The 12,325-nt window shown below is 39.0% G+C and overlaps 1 protein-coding gene across 4 annotated transcripts in view; it reads right to left on the reverse strand.

Moving 5' to 3' along the window:
* Positions 1-12,325, reverse strand: part of GPM6B (glycoprotein M6B) — a 162,857-nt gene that overhangs the window by 91,060 nt on the left and 59,472 nt on the right. The gene's annotated exons all lie outside the window — the stretch shown is intronic.

The raw sequence follows: 12,325 nt of genomic DNA on the forward strand, positions 1-12,325 counted from the left end.
ATTCAGAGTTGCATGATGCAGGGGATTTTGTTTTGGGGGGGGGGGGGGGGGGGGGAGTTCACCTTAAAAGGAAATTCCCTAGCAGCTAATTGCTGTGAGAGATCAGATGACAGCTACATGGTCAGGTCTATTTTTCTTCAGCAGTTTTAAGACTAAATGTGTAGTTACATTTTTTCCATGGTTGCTTGCTTTGATATACACAGGTTAAAACTTGTGTGTACCAGAAGGCTGACTTGGGAAGAAGAGGGTGCCAAAATGGTAAGCAATAGAATGCAGCTGTAAATGACAATTTTTATCTTTCAGAAAGCCTTTCAGTCATCCACAGCTCAATAGCTGTTAAATGCACCTGTAGCACAGTGCAGGCTATAACATCAGTAGGCGAGTCATTCCACCTACATACAGATAATGGAGGATGTGACTACCTCCACCTTCAGTGTTGAGTGCACTTGAGTCATCGTAGAACGCTCTGTTCTCTACAAAGGCTAGAGTTGTCAGTACACATTGAGATAATTATCTTTGCTTGATGCACTTGAAATAGAGCAAGCTACAACTGAGCAATGTTGGGAATGCAGTCCTAATATTGTTTTTTGTTGATATTTTCAGAATGGGTAGATACTGACATTTCACAGATCTAAGATGATATACCAGACAGTTTTATTGGGTCTACCAAAAATGCTCCATTTCAGGGTTTTTAGAACTAGCAGTTGAATTTTTTTATTTTTCCTTTTAAGATTTTCTTTATAAGGAAATGCTCCTCCAGTTTTCAAAGAGAACATCATAATGCAACAGAATTCTACAGAACAAGACAGTGTGGCCTATGGCAGAAGTAATCAAGAGAGCAATTTTTCAATCTGATGGTAGCAAGTGCAGTTGATATAAACTTCCAGAATGTCCTTGAAGTACAATAGATTATATACTGTAATTCTATCTTTGAACAATTGCTATACTTGTTGATGAAGAAAACATGCAATACATTTTTTATTTTTTTGTGTGTGACCAAAGACCCCAATTAGTGCAGGGGGTAGAAAGCCTACATTCTGTTTAAAAGGCCTACGATACATTCTGACTGAATTTGAAAAGTTGCCGAATGTATCTTTGTGGACCACCAATCAATGGCTGTGAACAGAGCTGGTCGTCGTGCTGGTGGCGTTGTCAACGCCTGACTGGTCGTCACTTCATGGGCTACATCACACCAACTGAGAAAAAGTCAGCACCTACAAGGATGTTCGTGGTTTGTTGCTCATAGCGAGATGACAGTGGAAAGAAAGTCAGAAAGGAAACCTGGTTCCATTGTCCTAAATGTGACGTCCGACTTTGTGCAAACAAAAAATACGCTGCGCTAGAGTGTGCTACTTGATATTATAGCATGCTGAAATTACTACGCGTATACAAACGCATGCGACCATAAATATATATAGGTAACTTATACCCCCACAGGGTAAGTAGAATTAATGAGTGGTGAGTGCTCATAAATGAGTAATCAAAATTGAAATATGATATATATACACATAAATGCATCAAAATGCAAAATGTGCTAATAAGTATATCAAATTACAATAATGTTCAAGTACATAAATAAAAATAAAAGCAGATAAATTCCAAAAAAGTGCTTAGTGCCACACAGTTCATGTGAAAAAACAGTCCTTATTGGAAACAAATCTTTTAAGTTAACTGTGAAGTCTTGTAAATAAATAATAAAGGTGCTTATGCGTAAACTGTGAAGTCCTGCAAATATATAATAGAGGTGCTTATGCGTAATGTCAACTGATGATGTGATTAGACATGCTCATAATTCTTTTTGTGCCGCAGACCATGTGATGGTGCAATCCGGTGACCCCCAAGGTAATATGCTCACCTCACAGTGTGTGACTTAGTCACTAAATAAAGTAAAATCACGCTTTTGAACCATCCCAGGGCTCTATGTGGATCACAGGATGCGGTATTCACAGATGGATGAAAAGAAAAAACTATATAGTGTGATATTGTTTAAAATGTATTCAAAAGTTAAATACACTCCCCAAATGGGGTACTCACAATCGTAAGGTGCGTTAGTGCACCGCTCTAAACAAAGCATGCGATCAATGCAACAGTGAGGGTATGGCGTGCGTCTCATCAAATGGCAGATCAGCTGCCTCTCGCTCCATCCTGGCCCCTCCCCTACGCGTGTTTGACACAGGGATCACATGTCTTCATCAGCTTTGTGCAGTTCCACGTTTTAAAATTTTTCATACCCGGGATGTTTACTAAACTAACATGCAGTGTCTAGTATTACAGCAACTAGTAACATTGCACCCTTGTTTGGCCAATTTCAGTGTTTTTGGTTTGATTACATTATTGCATAAAATTATTAAAATATAATCATTATAAAAAATAAAATTTATGATTGTGTTTTAAACATTTTCATACCCAGGATGTCTAACTAGCCTACAATATAAAACAAATTTTCATGCAAAACAATGTACCACTTTGACATTCAAATATACTGACATAATCAGACTACCAGGGAGGTAAATTAAAACTGCTCTGTGTCCCGTGATATATGAAAAAGAAAAAAATAGCTACTTGTCTTTTATTGTAGTCCACTTTATAGTTTCCTTGGGCACCGGTGACTTTATCCAGGACCTCATAGGTGAACCCTGGAAAAACTATGTCACCACTGCCTTTCAGTGAGATCTCATATGAAACTTGGGGAAAAAAATAAAACAAAAAAGACTGCAGAAGCTTATTCCTATAGGCATCTACATTTATTTGGACTAAACTCATACAAGGCAAAACAGGTTCACTTAACTGCTGCCCCCCCCACAGCTGGATATACACTTTCCTTTTGTTTGTTTTCCACTCCATTCAACCACCAGAATCAAGGAGCTTCAAACTACATCAATTAACACTGGGTGTCTGAGCCAACACCACCCAAACACCAGAACCGTCACAAGGCAGTAAAGAGAAGAATCACATGCTATCCATATCCTCAAACACTGGCGTGTTCTCTTCAGTTCCATCGGTTTAAAGGAGCGGTGAGGAAACAAAGGAAAGGTATGCACAGAGGGGTTGGAAGGGGATGCAGCCAAGTCAACCTTTTGTTTTGCCCTGCATTGGCATAACACAGGTTTACTTCAAGCAGATTGTCCCCATAATGTCCAAACCAGAATGACAAAAATTACCTGTGATGTGCAAATTACAGACCTTTACAGCATCATCTATTTAAGTGCACAGCAGAATGGTAGATTTGTTTTTTTTCCCTGCAGCTGTCTGCTTTGATAGCTAAATAAATAAATATATAATGTGTTTTTTTACACACACACCATGGCTTCGGCTTCATGTCATACAGTAGTCTTGTGACAAGCAGACCATGACCAAGTGATGTGTGCATCATACTCCCAGGAGGGATAATGAAACTGGTGGGAGATACTGCATTATTTACAGGTCTGGTGCTGTCTGGAGCCTCTAGTGAAGCACCGTTAGGCACAATTACTAAGCATCCCACTGTGTTCTCTGCAGAGAGGGTACGTGTCAGTCAAGCCAGATTTTGCTGTGACAAAAAAAATGTGAGGACAACTAAGTACACAATATTAGTAGGTCAACCATCTATCATAAGCTCCTATTTATACAGCTGTGAGCAGATTTCCATCAGTCACAGTCCGTTAAAGGTCTCAAGTTAAAGTGGAACTTTACCCATAACAAATTGTTTAAAAAAAAAAAAAAAAATAATGTTATTTAGCAAGAAACATACATTCTAATAAGGCTACCAAAATTAGTGTGCTGTATATTGCCTCCAGCATTGTTATGGTTTCTTTTTGCTGAATGCGGCCATTTTGCTGAAGCCCAAAGGCCCTGCAGCAATTCAATCAGCAGATCTGCCTCTACAGATTCGGCACAGTGCCGAAAAAGAGCAACTCAACATGTGCAGAGCAAGGTGAGAGTGATTTTAAAGCAGTAGAGGCACTTATTTTTAATGTTTTACATAGCTATACCTAGAAAAAGGGACCAGCCTGAAGTGATCTAACAGGACTTCATTTTCACAATTTCGATTTTAACCACTTCAATACAGGACACTTCTACCCCCTTCCTGCCCAGACCAATTTTCAGCTTTCAGCGCTCTCACACTTTGACTGAGTAATTGTCATTCATTCAACACTGTAAAACATCATTTTTTATAATTGTTTTTCACACAAATAGAGCTTTTTGGTGGCAGTAAATCACCACTGAGTTGTTTTATTTTTGGTGATGGAAGTAAAAAAAAAAAAAAAAAAAAAAAAAAGCGAACATTTTCAAAGAAAACGTATTTTTTTCGTTTCCATTCTTAAATTTTGCAAATAAGTAATTTCTGTTCATAAATTTAGGACAAATTTTATACTGCTACATATCTTTGGTAAAAATAACCAAAATTAGTGTAGATTATTTGGTCTGTGTGAAAGTTAGAGAGTCTACAAGAAATGGTGCAAAGCATTAAAAATGTATCACACCTGGTGTACTGACAGCCTTCTCACGTCTTAAGGGCCCTGAGACTTCAGGACAGCACAAATACCCCCCAAATGACCCATTTTTGGAAAGTAGACAGTCCAACGTATTTAACAAGAGGCATGGTGAGTTTTTTTAAGTTGTAATTTTTTTCCCCCACAATTCATTTTTCTTCAAACACAAAATTGTCATAACAAGTTATTTCTCACACACAGCATAAGCATACTTCCAATGACACCCCAAAATACATTCTGCTACTTCTCCTGAGTATGGCGATACCACATAAGAGATACTTTTTCACAGCCTGGCCACATACAGAGGCCTAACATGCAGGGAGCACCATCAGGTGTTCTAGGAGCATAAATTACACATCTAATTTCATTCCTATCACACTTTTGAAGGTCCTGGGAGCACCAGGACAGTGGAATTACCCACAGAATTACCCTGTTTGGGAAAGCAAACACCCCAACGTATAATCTATGAGGCATTATGAGTCTTTTGAACGTCTTTTTTTCCCACAAGTTTTTGAAAAATGTGGAAAGAAAAATGAAAACATATTTTTTAGAAAAATCTTATAAATCGACAACTTTGTGTAACACATAGCAAAAATTACACCCCAAAATACATTCTGCTACTCATGAGCTCTACCTAATTATTTGTTTATTAAAGTAACATTATACACTACAGAAGTTTGACGTGACCATGACTGGTGGTGTCATAAGAAACCCAACTACCAACATGACCACTGTTAAAAACAACTATATTAAATGTAATGATATCCTTTCAAAACAAAAAGAACAGTAAATGCTGTCAACCTAATACACATCAACTAATTACGAAAGGATGTTTACAAATGTCCTTGTTTACACAGCAGATGCATGCTCCCAATGCCTGTGATAACACTTTCATGGGAGTGCAGATCACAGGCAAAAAATGGACAGAGCCTGTGAACCTATCAAGTGTAAACACTGGCTGTGTAGTTTTGCTACTAATACTTTTTTTTGTTTTGCTTTTTTTTTTGGGGGGGGGGGGGGGTTGGGTTTAGGGCAACGTAGCCATGCCCACTTTCTGCTTAAACATTACACTATAGCATGATCAAGTACTGTAATTGCCAATTAGAAAATGGCCTGGAAAAAAAAGGGGTGCTGGTATTGACGCAGTATTTCAACTTGCAAATATATATTAATATGAATTATAGTAATGCATTTCACATATTGGTTTCAGTCTTCTGTAAGTCGACACAAACATGTAAGATTAATGCCGTTTGCTTTCAGCCATAAATTAAATAATTGATTGATACTGTCTGTGTCTCCAGAGAATCAATTGAAAATTTCTGGCACAGCTACTTTAAATACATTTACATTTTACCAAGACACTTGTTAAAGTTATACCCAAAATTAACAAACTATTTTATTGAAAGATCGGTTAATGGCAGGAAACAGCAGGATCAAAGATTATGAAGCATCCAGACAAGCGCATTCCCCCGGCAACTATGGACCACAAATGAAAGACTTATATAAAAAAACCTCTCTTGTTAAGTGGAGACAAAACGACCAAAGTATCAAGCATGTGATGTTAACATGATATTTTTAAGTCTTCGTGTTGCTGCCAACAGATTTTGTAAACTATGAAGAAAGAAGTGTTATTTCTCCAGTAATAAAATATGTATGATAAACCAAGTCCCAAGTGAACAGCATAATGTAGTACAAGACATTAGAAGCAGAAAGGCTGCAAATATTACACATGATTAATAGAGCACACCATGCAATCAAATACAAGCACACCTCTAAACTTGGCTATGCATCTACCTTCACTATCTTCTACTTTGTTACAGGTTAGAAAGACCATTAAGTAGAAAACAGACTTTCCTCCTTTTGGGTTATACTGGAAAACATTTTGTCAATACACCCAAAGTTGTAGGAGCTTCCCCAAGTTTAGAGCTTCCTAGGATAGCAGGCAGTTGTGTCCACCTTAGAGACAAGGGTTCTCCATGGTATATGTACAGTATATGACTGTGCATTAGCATTTAAAGATTTCCTGCTTCTATTGCCCTATATACATTAAGTATATAATGCACAGTTTACTCACTATGTGTATAAACTAGGGGTCGACCAATAGTTTTTTCAGGGCCAATACCAATTTTTTGGCTGCCTTTGAGGCCATCAGTTGCCGATATGCTGTAGTTTTTATTTTTACACTGTCCTTTTACTTTTTTATCACTTTTATTGCTGTCACAAGGAATTTAAACATCACTAATAGGCAGTGACAGGTACTCTTTATGGAGGGATCTGGGGTCTATAAAACCCCAAACCCCTCCACCGTACTTAAAAGTATTCAAAACGACAAGAGTAAACCCGTAAGTGATGACTCGGGTCTCTGGCCAGCCGGCAGATATGCGGCTGGTCGCTCAGACTGCCCGGTGGGATGGGGGACCTGGGTTGAGAGGTGGAAGGGGGGTGCCACTTGAAGCAATATCGGTAAGTTTGTTACCAATACCGATTCTTCAAAAAAAAAAAAAAAAAGTGGATATGGGCCGCTCTGATAATCGAAAGACCCCTAGTATAAGCAGAAGGCAGCTAGAAGACTGAGGCTGCCACTATAGGATACCAATTGGGATTAATTTAGTTTTGCTTCACAGAAAGAACATCAGTATTTCATACTGGTGCATCACTGCCCGCTGTACATTCTGCTTTGACACGTCACACTACTCCACTGTATTTACTGTGCCCATGACTGTTAATTCTTCTCTGGCTCAACCACAGGACTTCATTCATCCTCATTGTTCATTCTTTGTTCAAAGAATATTTTTGCTAGTAAAAAAAGAGCAAGGAGAGATCAACAGCAAGTGGGCAAACACAGCTAACAACTTACCCCAAATCAGAACTATAAGCCAAGTTTCCAACTGTTGCATTTTTGTACTTCATGCATTATTTTTATGGCCAATGAGAAGTAATATCTTCAGTGACATCATTAGGTGCCATCTTTCTTCAAACTTCCTCTACTTGTCGTTTGCGTTTTTAGTTGTGAAGAGGGTAAAACATCCTAACACTTCATGGGCAATTCTCTTGTTATTTGCTATATGATGCTTATGTATGATCATAGGCCATAGGATGCTTTCTGTGATCTTTGTAATGGTGGTCAGGGCTGCTGTTAGAAATCACGGGGGCAATATGCAGCACCTCCCAAATATCAAAATATTATATTTGCTGAAAATTAAAGATTAGAGGGCATAAATACAAAAAACCATACACAATTCCTGCCAAATCTAGGGCCCCATTTATATAACGCTTAGCGGAAATGTGTTTTCCCGCTAGAGTTTTCCCAGGGCAATTTTAAATCCACTCTTGTCGAGTGCCAGACTCGCACCACATTTGGTGCAAAATCAAGGGCAAAATCGCACCAATTGTGCCCGTGATTCCCAATTGGCCAAAAGTAGACAGGGCCTAAAAGATAAAACTGTTGAGTTAATAAAGCTCCGCTTTTTAAAAGCGGTGTTGAAGTCAGCTTATGTTATGCTATGCAGCGGTTGTTCAAACAGCAGCAGGTCCTAAATTTATTCCCAATCAGCTTCTAGGTTTTAATGTCAAAGCTTAATTGAACAAAATGAAGTTAGAAGCAGACTGGTTACCATGCGCAGCTGCACCATATGGTGCACTCTCCAGTTTTAGTAAATCCACACCACTGAGTGAGCGGTAGCAAATCACTATTCACTAAAAAATATTGGATTGGCTCCTGTAATTGCCCCCCCCCCCATCCCCCACCAAACTCCCTCTTTTCTGCCCACAACCAATTCCCCTGCTGCCCAGGCTCCCTGCTGGACTGGGCCTGGTACAGGAGGACCGGTGTTTTCCACATATCGTTGGCCATGATGGAGGTGGGAGTGATCTTACAGCAATGGCCTTGCTCTGACCAGGTGAATGATGGCTTCAACATTGAGAGTTTTTGCAGCCTTGTCTCTCCAATTTCTTTTGCATCTTGTACAGAGTAGAAGTTGCTAAGGGAGGAGTAAAAAAAAAAAAAAAAAAAAAAAAAAAAAAAAAAAAAAAAAAAACCATGCTAAAATGTACATGCATCTATGGTGCAATTCCATCAATGTCTATGGCGCCAAAACTGCCCCCCCCCCCCCCCAAAAAAAGCATGCTGCATTTTCAAAAACAGAATAGAAATTGCACAGGGGTGATCAGGCACCATAAAAATAAATAGGATTCCCTTGCCATGTGATGTTGCAAAATGCACAAAAATTCACACAGATGTGAACAGTGTCTTAATCAGCGATTAGCAAAATCGAAGTAGGTGTAGGTTTGATATATCATGCAACTTATGGACAGGCTGCTGTACAGGATTGTGAGAAATAAGTAAAATATGCATACTAGTTGACTAATCTGTTAAAAGGCTCGTTGACACAGGTGGCTGAGCTGCAGCTTTACCCAGGGCTATACACATGCTGCAGGAGCGATGCTTTACTTCAGACGCAGCAGAAATTAAAGCGCATGCCACTGTCGGTGGGCAGTACTATTGCCAAACATGACCCATTCAAGTGTATGTGGCCACAATCCAAACGGCGTGCAAGACATACTGTTGCAACACGGTGGTTCAGCTATTTTATGGTTAAAATATGTGGTGAGAAGGAGAAAGATCGGGCCGCTAATGCGCTCTGAAAAGCCATCCACCGTGGATCACTTTTCAGAGCAACGTAAAGGGTTGCCGTGCATAAGAACAAGCACAAGGAATAATGTATTTTTTGCTGAATTTCAAAGCTCTTCCACAAAAAAGGTACCTTCATTATTACTTACTGAAAATCCCCACATGATTTTGCATTTGAAAATCTGGCTCCAATAATACTGTTAAGTGAATCAGGTACAAAAAAAAAAAAAAGTACATAAGTTACAAATATTTACTTATGTAATATTTTGCCATCAGCATTGCCAGTACAAAGCATTTCATAGAATTAACCAAAAAAGGACAAATGCAAGCTTAAGATGGTAACTATATAGATGTGTGCATGACTCGACAGCTGTAGGACTAAGCTTTCTTATAGTCTCAAATTTCCTTAGACTGAAGAGTATGATATTTTATAGAATAAAGCTTTAGGAGGGGAAAAAATGCTTACAATGACTTTACCTACCTAATGTACATACTACAGTCTAACATTATAAAAGGGAATAGGGGTTAGTGAAAACAAATGCAAACTGACCCCCCCATATACATTACAGATACTCCTCATTTAACGACTTACCTGTTTAACGACTGCTTGAGCTTACAACTAGCTCTCCCCACCTGAATGACACGCTGTACATAATTGTATAGTATAGAATCTTCATTTGTGTTCTGCACTTATGCAAATTAAAACGTTATTGAGTTGTGTTTAGACCTTTTTTCCACGATACAGTACAGTAGTTAAGAATGCTTAAAATATCGGTTTCTTCTGACTCCTCGTTTAACGACCTGGTCTTGGAACAAAACCTGGTCGTTGAGTGTGAAAATGCCCCCAAAGACTATTGGCTTAACTGTGCAATATACATAAGTATACTATCCAAAGTAGGCGAGGGAGGCTTACTTTAGGTCAGAGAGACTAGGCAGGAAGCATAAGTGCACTTATCCTTTAAATGACAATCTGTCATGAGAGAACGAAAGCTGCCATTGTTGACCTGCTTTTGAGAATAGTTTCCTGGCTGTCATGTGGATGCTTTATTTTTTATTTTCAATGCTGTCCGATTTTGTGACCCGGTACAAATAAAGAAATAAGTAAATCCGACACTTTTCGAACACCTCTTTACAGCGTGCTTGTTCTAGGTCTCCGACTCAAGAGTACTAGAATCAGACACATCCAGGCCACTTGAAATTTTCAGAAGGAAGTCACATCATGAGTCACTTCGAGAGCCATTAATTCATTTGTTTTTTAAGGCTGTTCTGCCCCGATGGGACAAAGTACATGTACCCCCCCCCCCCCCCCATAAGTCTAGTTATAAAGTCTGACCTTCCCCCCTCGCTGTCCATCAAACCTGAAAAAAAGCTTGAAAGGAGATATATCCATAGTTAACTTCAGGTTTTCTCAGCTCAGGGCACTTTCCCAAGACAAGCTGCAGCAAGAGAAATGCAGAGAGACGGGGGTCTTGCAACCCAACTCCAGCCATCCCTTTTGTCTTGGAAAAAACTCTGAGCAGAGGCAAGCTGCAGTTTTGATGGATCCATCTCTTTCCAAGCTGCTGTCAGATTTGCCATGCAGGGAGAGAGGAGGGGACCAATAGAACTTCATAACAAGACTAAGGCTGGGTACACAATGGGCAAATATCAGCCGGTATTGGCTGGTTCAACAGAAACCGGCTGACAAGTGGTCAGTGTGTACAGCTGTCTTTCTGATGGAAGCTGCTTTAACAACGGCTTTTGTAGAAGGGACATGCTGGAAAACCAGCATCCAATCAGCGATGGCAGCCAATGGCTGAGAACGCTGATCAGCGCAGTGCAGGGAGGCAGTCCCCCTGACAGAACACAAAGGCACAGCAGGGGAGATCGCTGCACCAACAGCGTGTGTGTTAGTACGGCAATCTGTCAATTCACTGGTTTGGACAAAAAACAGCTTAGGCATTAGGAAGCACCCAACTACATGGGGCAAAGTACTACATTCAGCAGCATAACAACGTAGAAACATTGTAATTATATAGTTTTTCTTTAAAAAAGAAGCAGTGTGCAGAGATGACTTCTCGTGACATTTGTGACCCTCAGTTTTTCTCAGGATCCAGCATCTAAGTGATGTTACTCTCACCCAGGGTTAGTATTTGTAAAGAGACAATAAAAGTTCCACTTTAAATGACTAATTACATTTTTCTAGTTTTGGATACAGTAGGGAAGGGTTAAAAACTTTACTGCTGTGGTTTCCACTTAAATTTTGTCTTGGAGAGACAACAAAAAATCTTCTTAAAATGCTGGGAAATCCCACATTCTACGGATATTACAACAATATGGCCCACACTCCTTTCGCCTCTTCTCCACTCCTTTGTCTATATTGATTTGAGAAACTTAGGGCCACGCCACCTCCCTCACCAACAAAATAAGAGTTATGCTAATCTAACAGTGATGCCTAGGACAAACAGTTTAAAAAAATTTTTTTAAAAGAGAAGAGCTTGGATAAATGCCTCAAAAGGGAGAGCCTCACAGTTATTATGAAGAGTTATTTCTTAAGATTTATTATAAAGCTAGTGCATTCAGATCACTAGCTTCTAAAAGAGCTCTCAAAAGATCAAGCCCTAGGGACATAATGATTTTGTGGTAATTAGTGTAAATGGCAAGTAAGCATAAATTTGTAGTTGATGTATGCAAAAAATGTTTAGCAAGACTAATGTATAAACTCCAAGAGCGAATAGGAAGTGAAATACTTGCAACAAATGTGGTATATCTGAGGCATAATTTTTACATACATAGCCAACTTGATTTGACATGGTCAACGCTTGTATTTTAACACAAAAAAGCAAAAAATACTGTTTTATGTACAACCCCAATTCCAAAATAGTTTGGATACTGTATAAAATCTAGTGCCGGGCAACTAGCAGTATATGTAGTGTTAGCGGGCGGCAAGCTGTTAAACATATCCCTCTCCCAACTTTTTTTGAGATGCGTTGCCACCATCAAATTTCAAAATTGCCTTTTTTTCCCCTTAAAATTGTATATTTTCTTAGTTTAAACATTTGGTATGTTTTCTATTGTGAATAAAATATGGGTTTATGAGACTTGCAAATCATCTGTCTTTATGTAGCTTTTACATAGCGTCCCAACTTTCAGTCCATTGGTGATAGTAATTTTTTCTACTGTAACATCATATTTGTCCCTTTGAAATTAGTGCTTTTAAAGTTAAAACAGGCTTGAAGGATAT

The sequence above is a fragment of the Aquarana catesbeiana genome, linkage group LG02 (genome assembly GCF_042186555.1).
Source record: "Aquarana catesbeiana isolate 2022-GZ linkage group LG02, ASM4218655v1, whole genome shotgun sequence".
Lineage (NCBI taxonomy): Eukaryota > Metazoa > Chordata > Amphibia > Anura > Ranidae > Aquarana > Aquarana catesbeiana.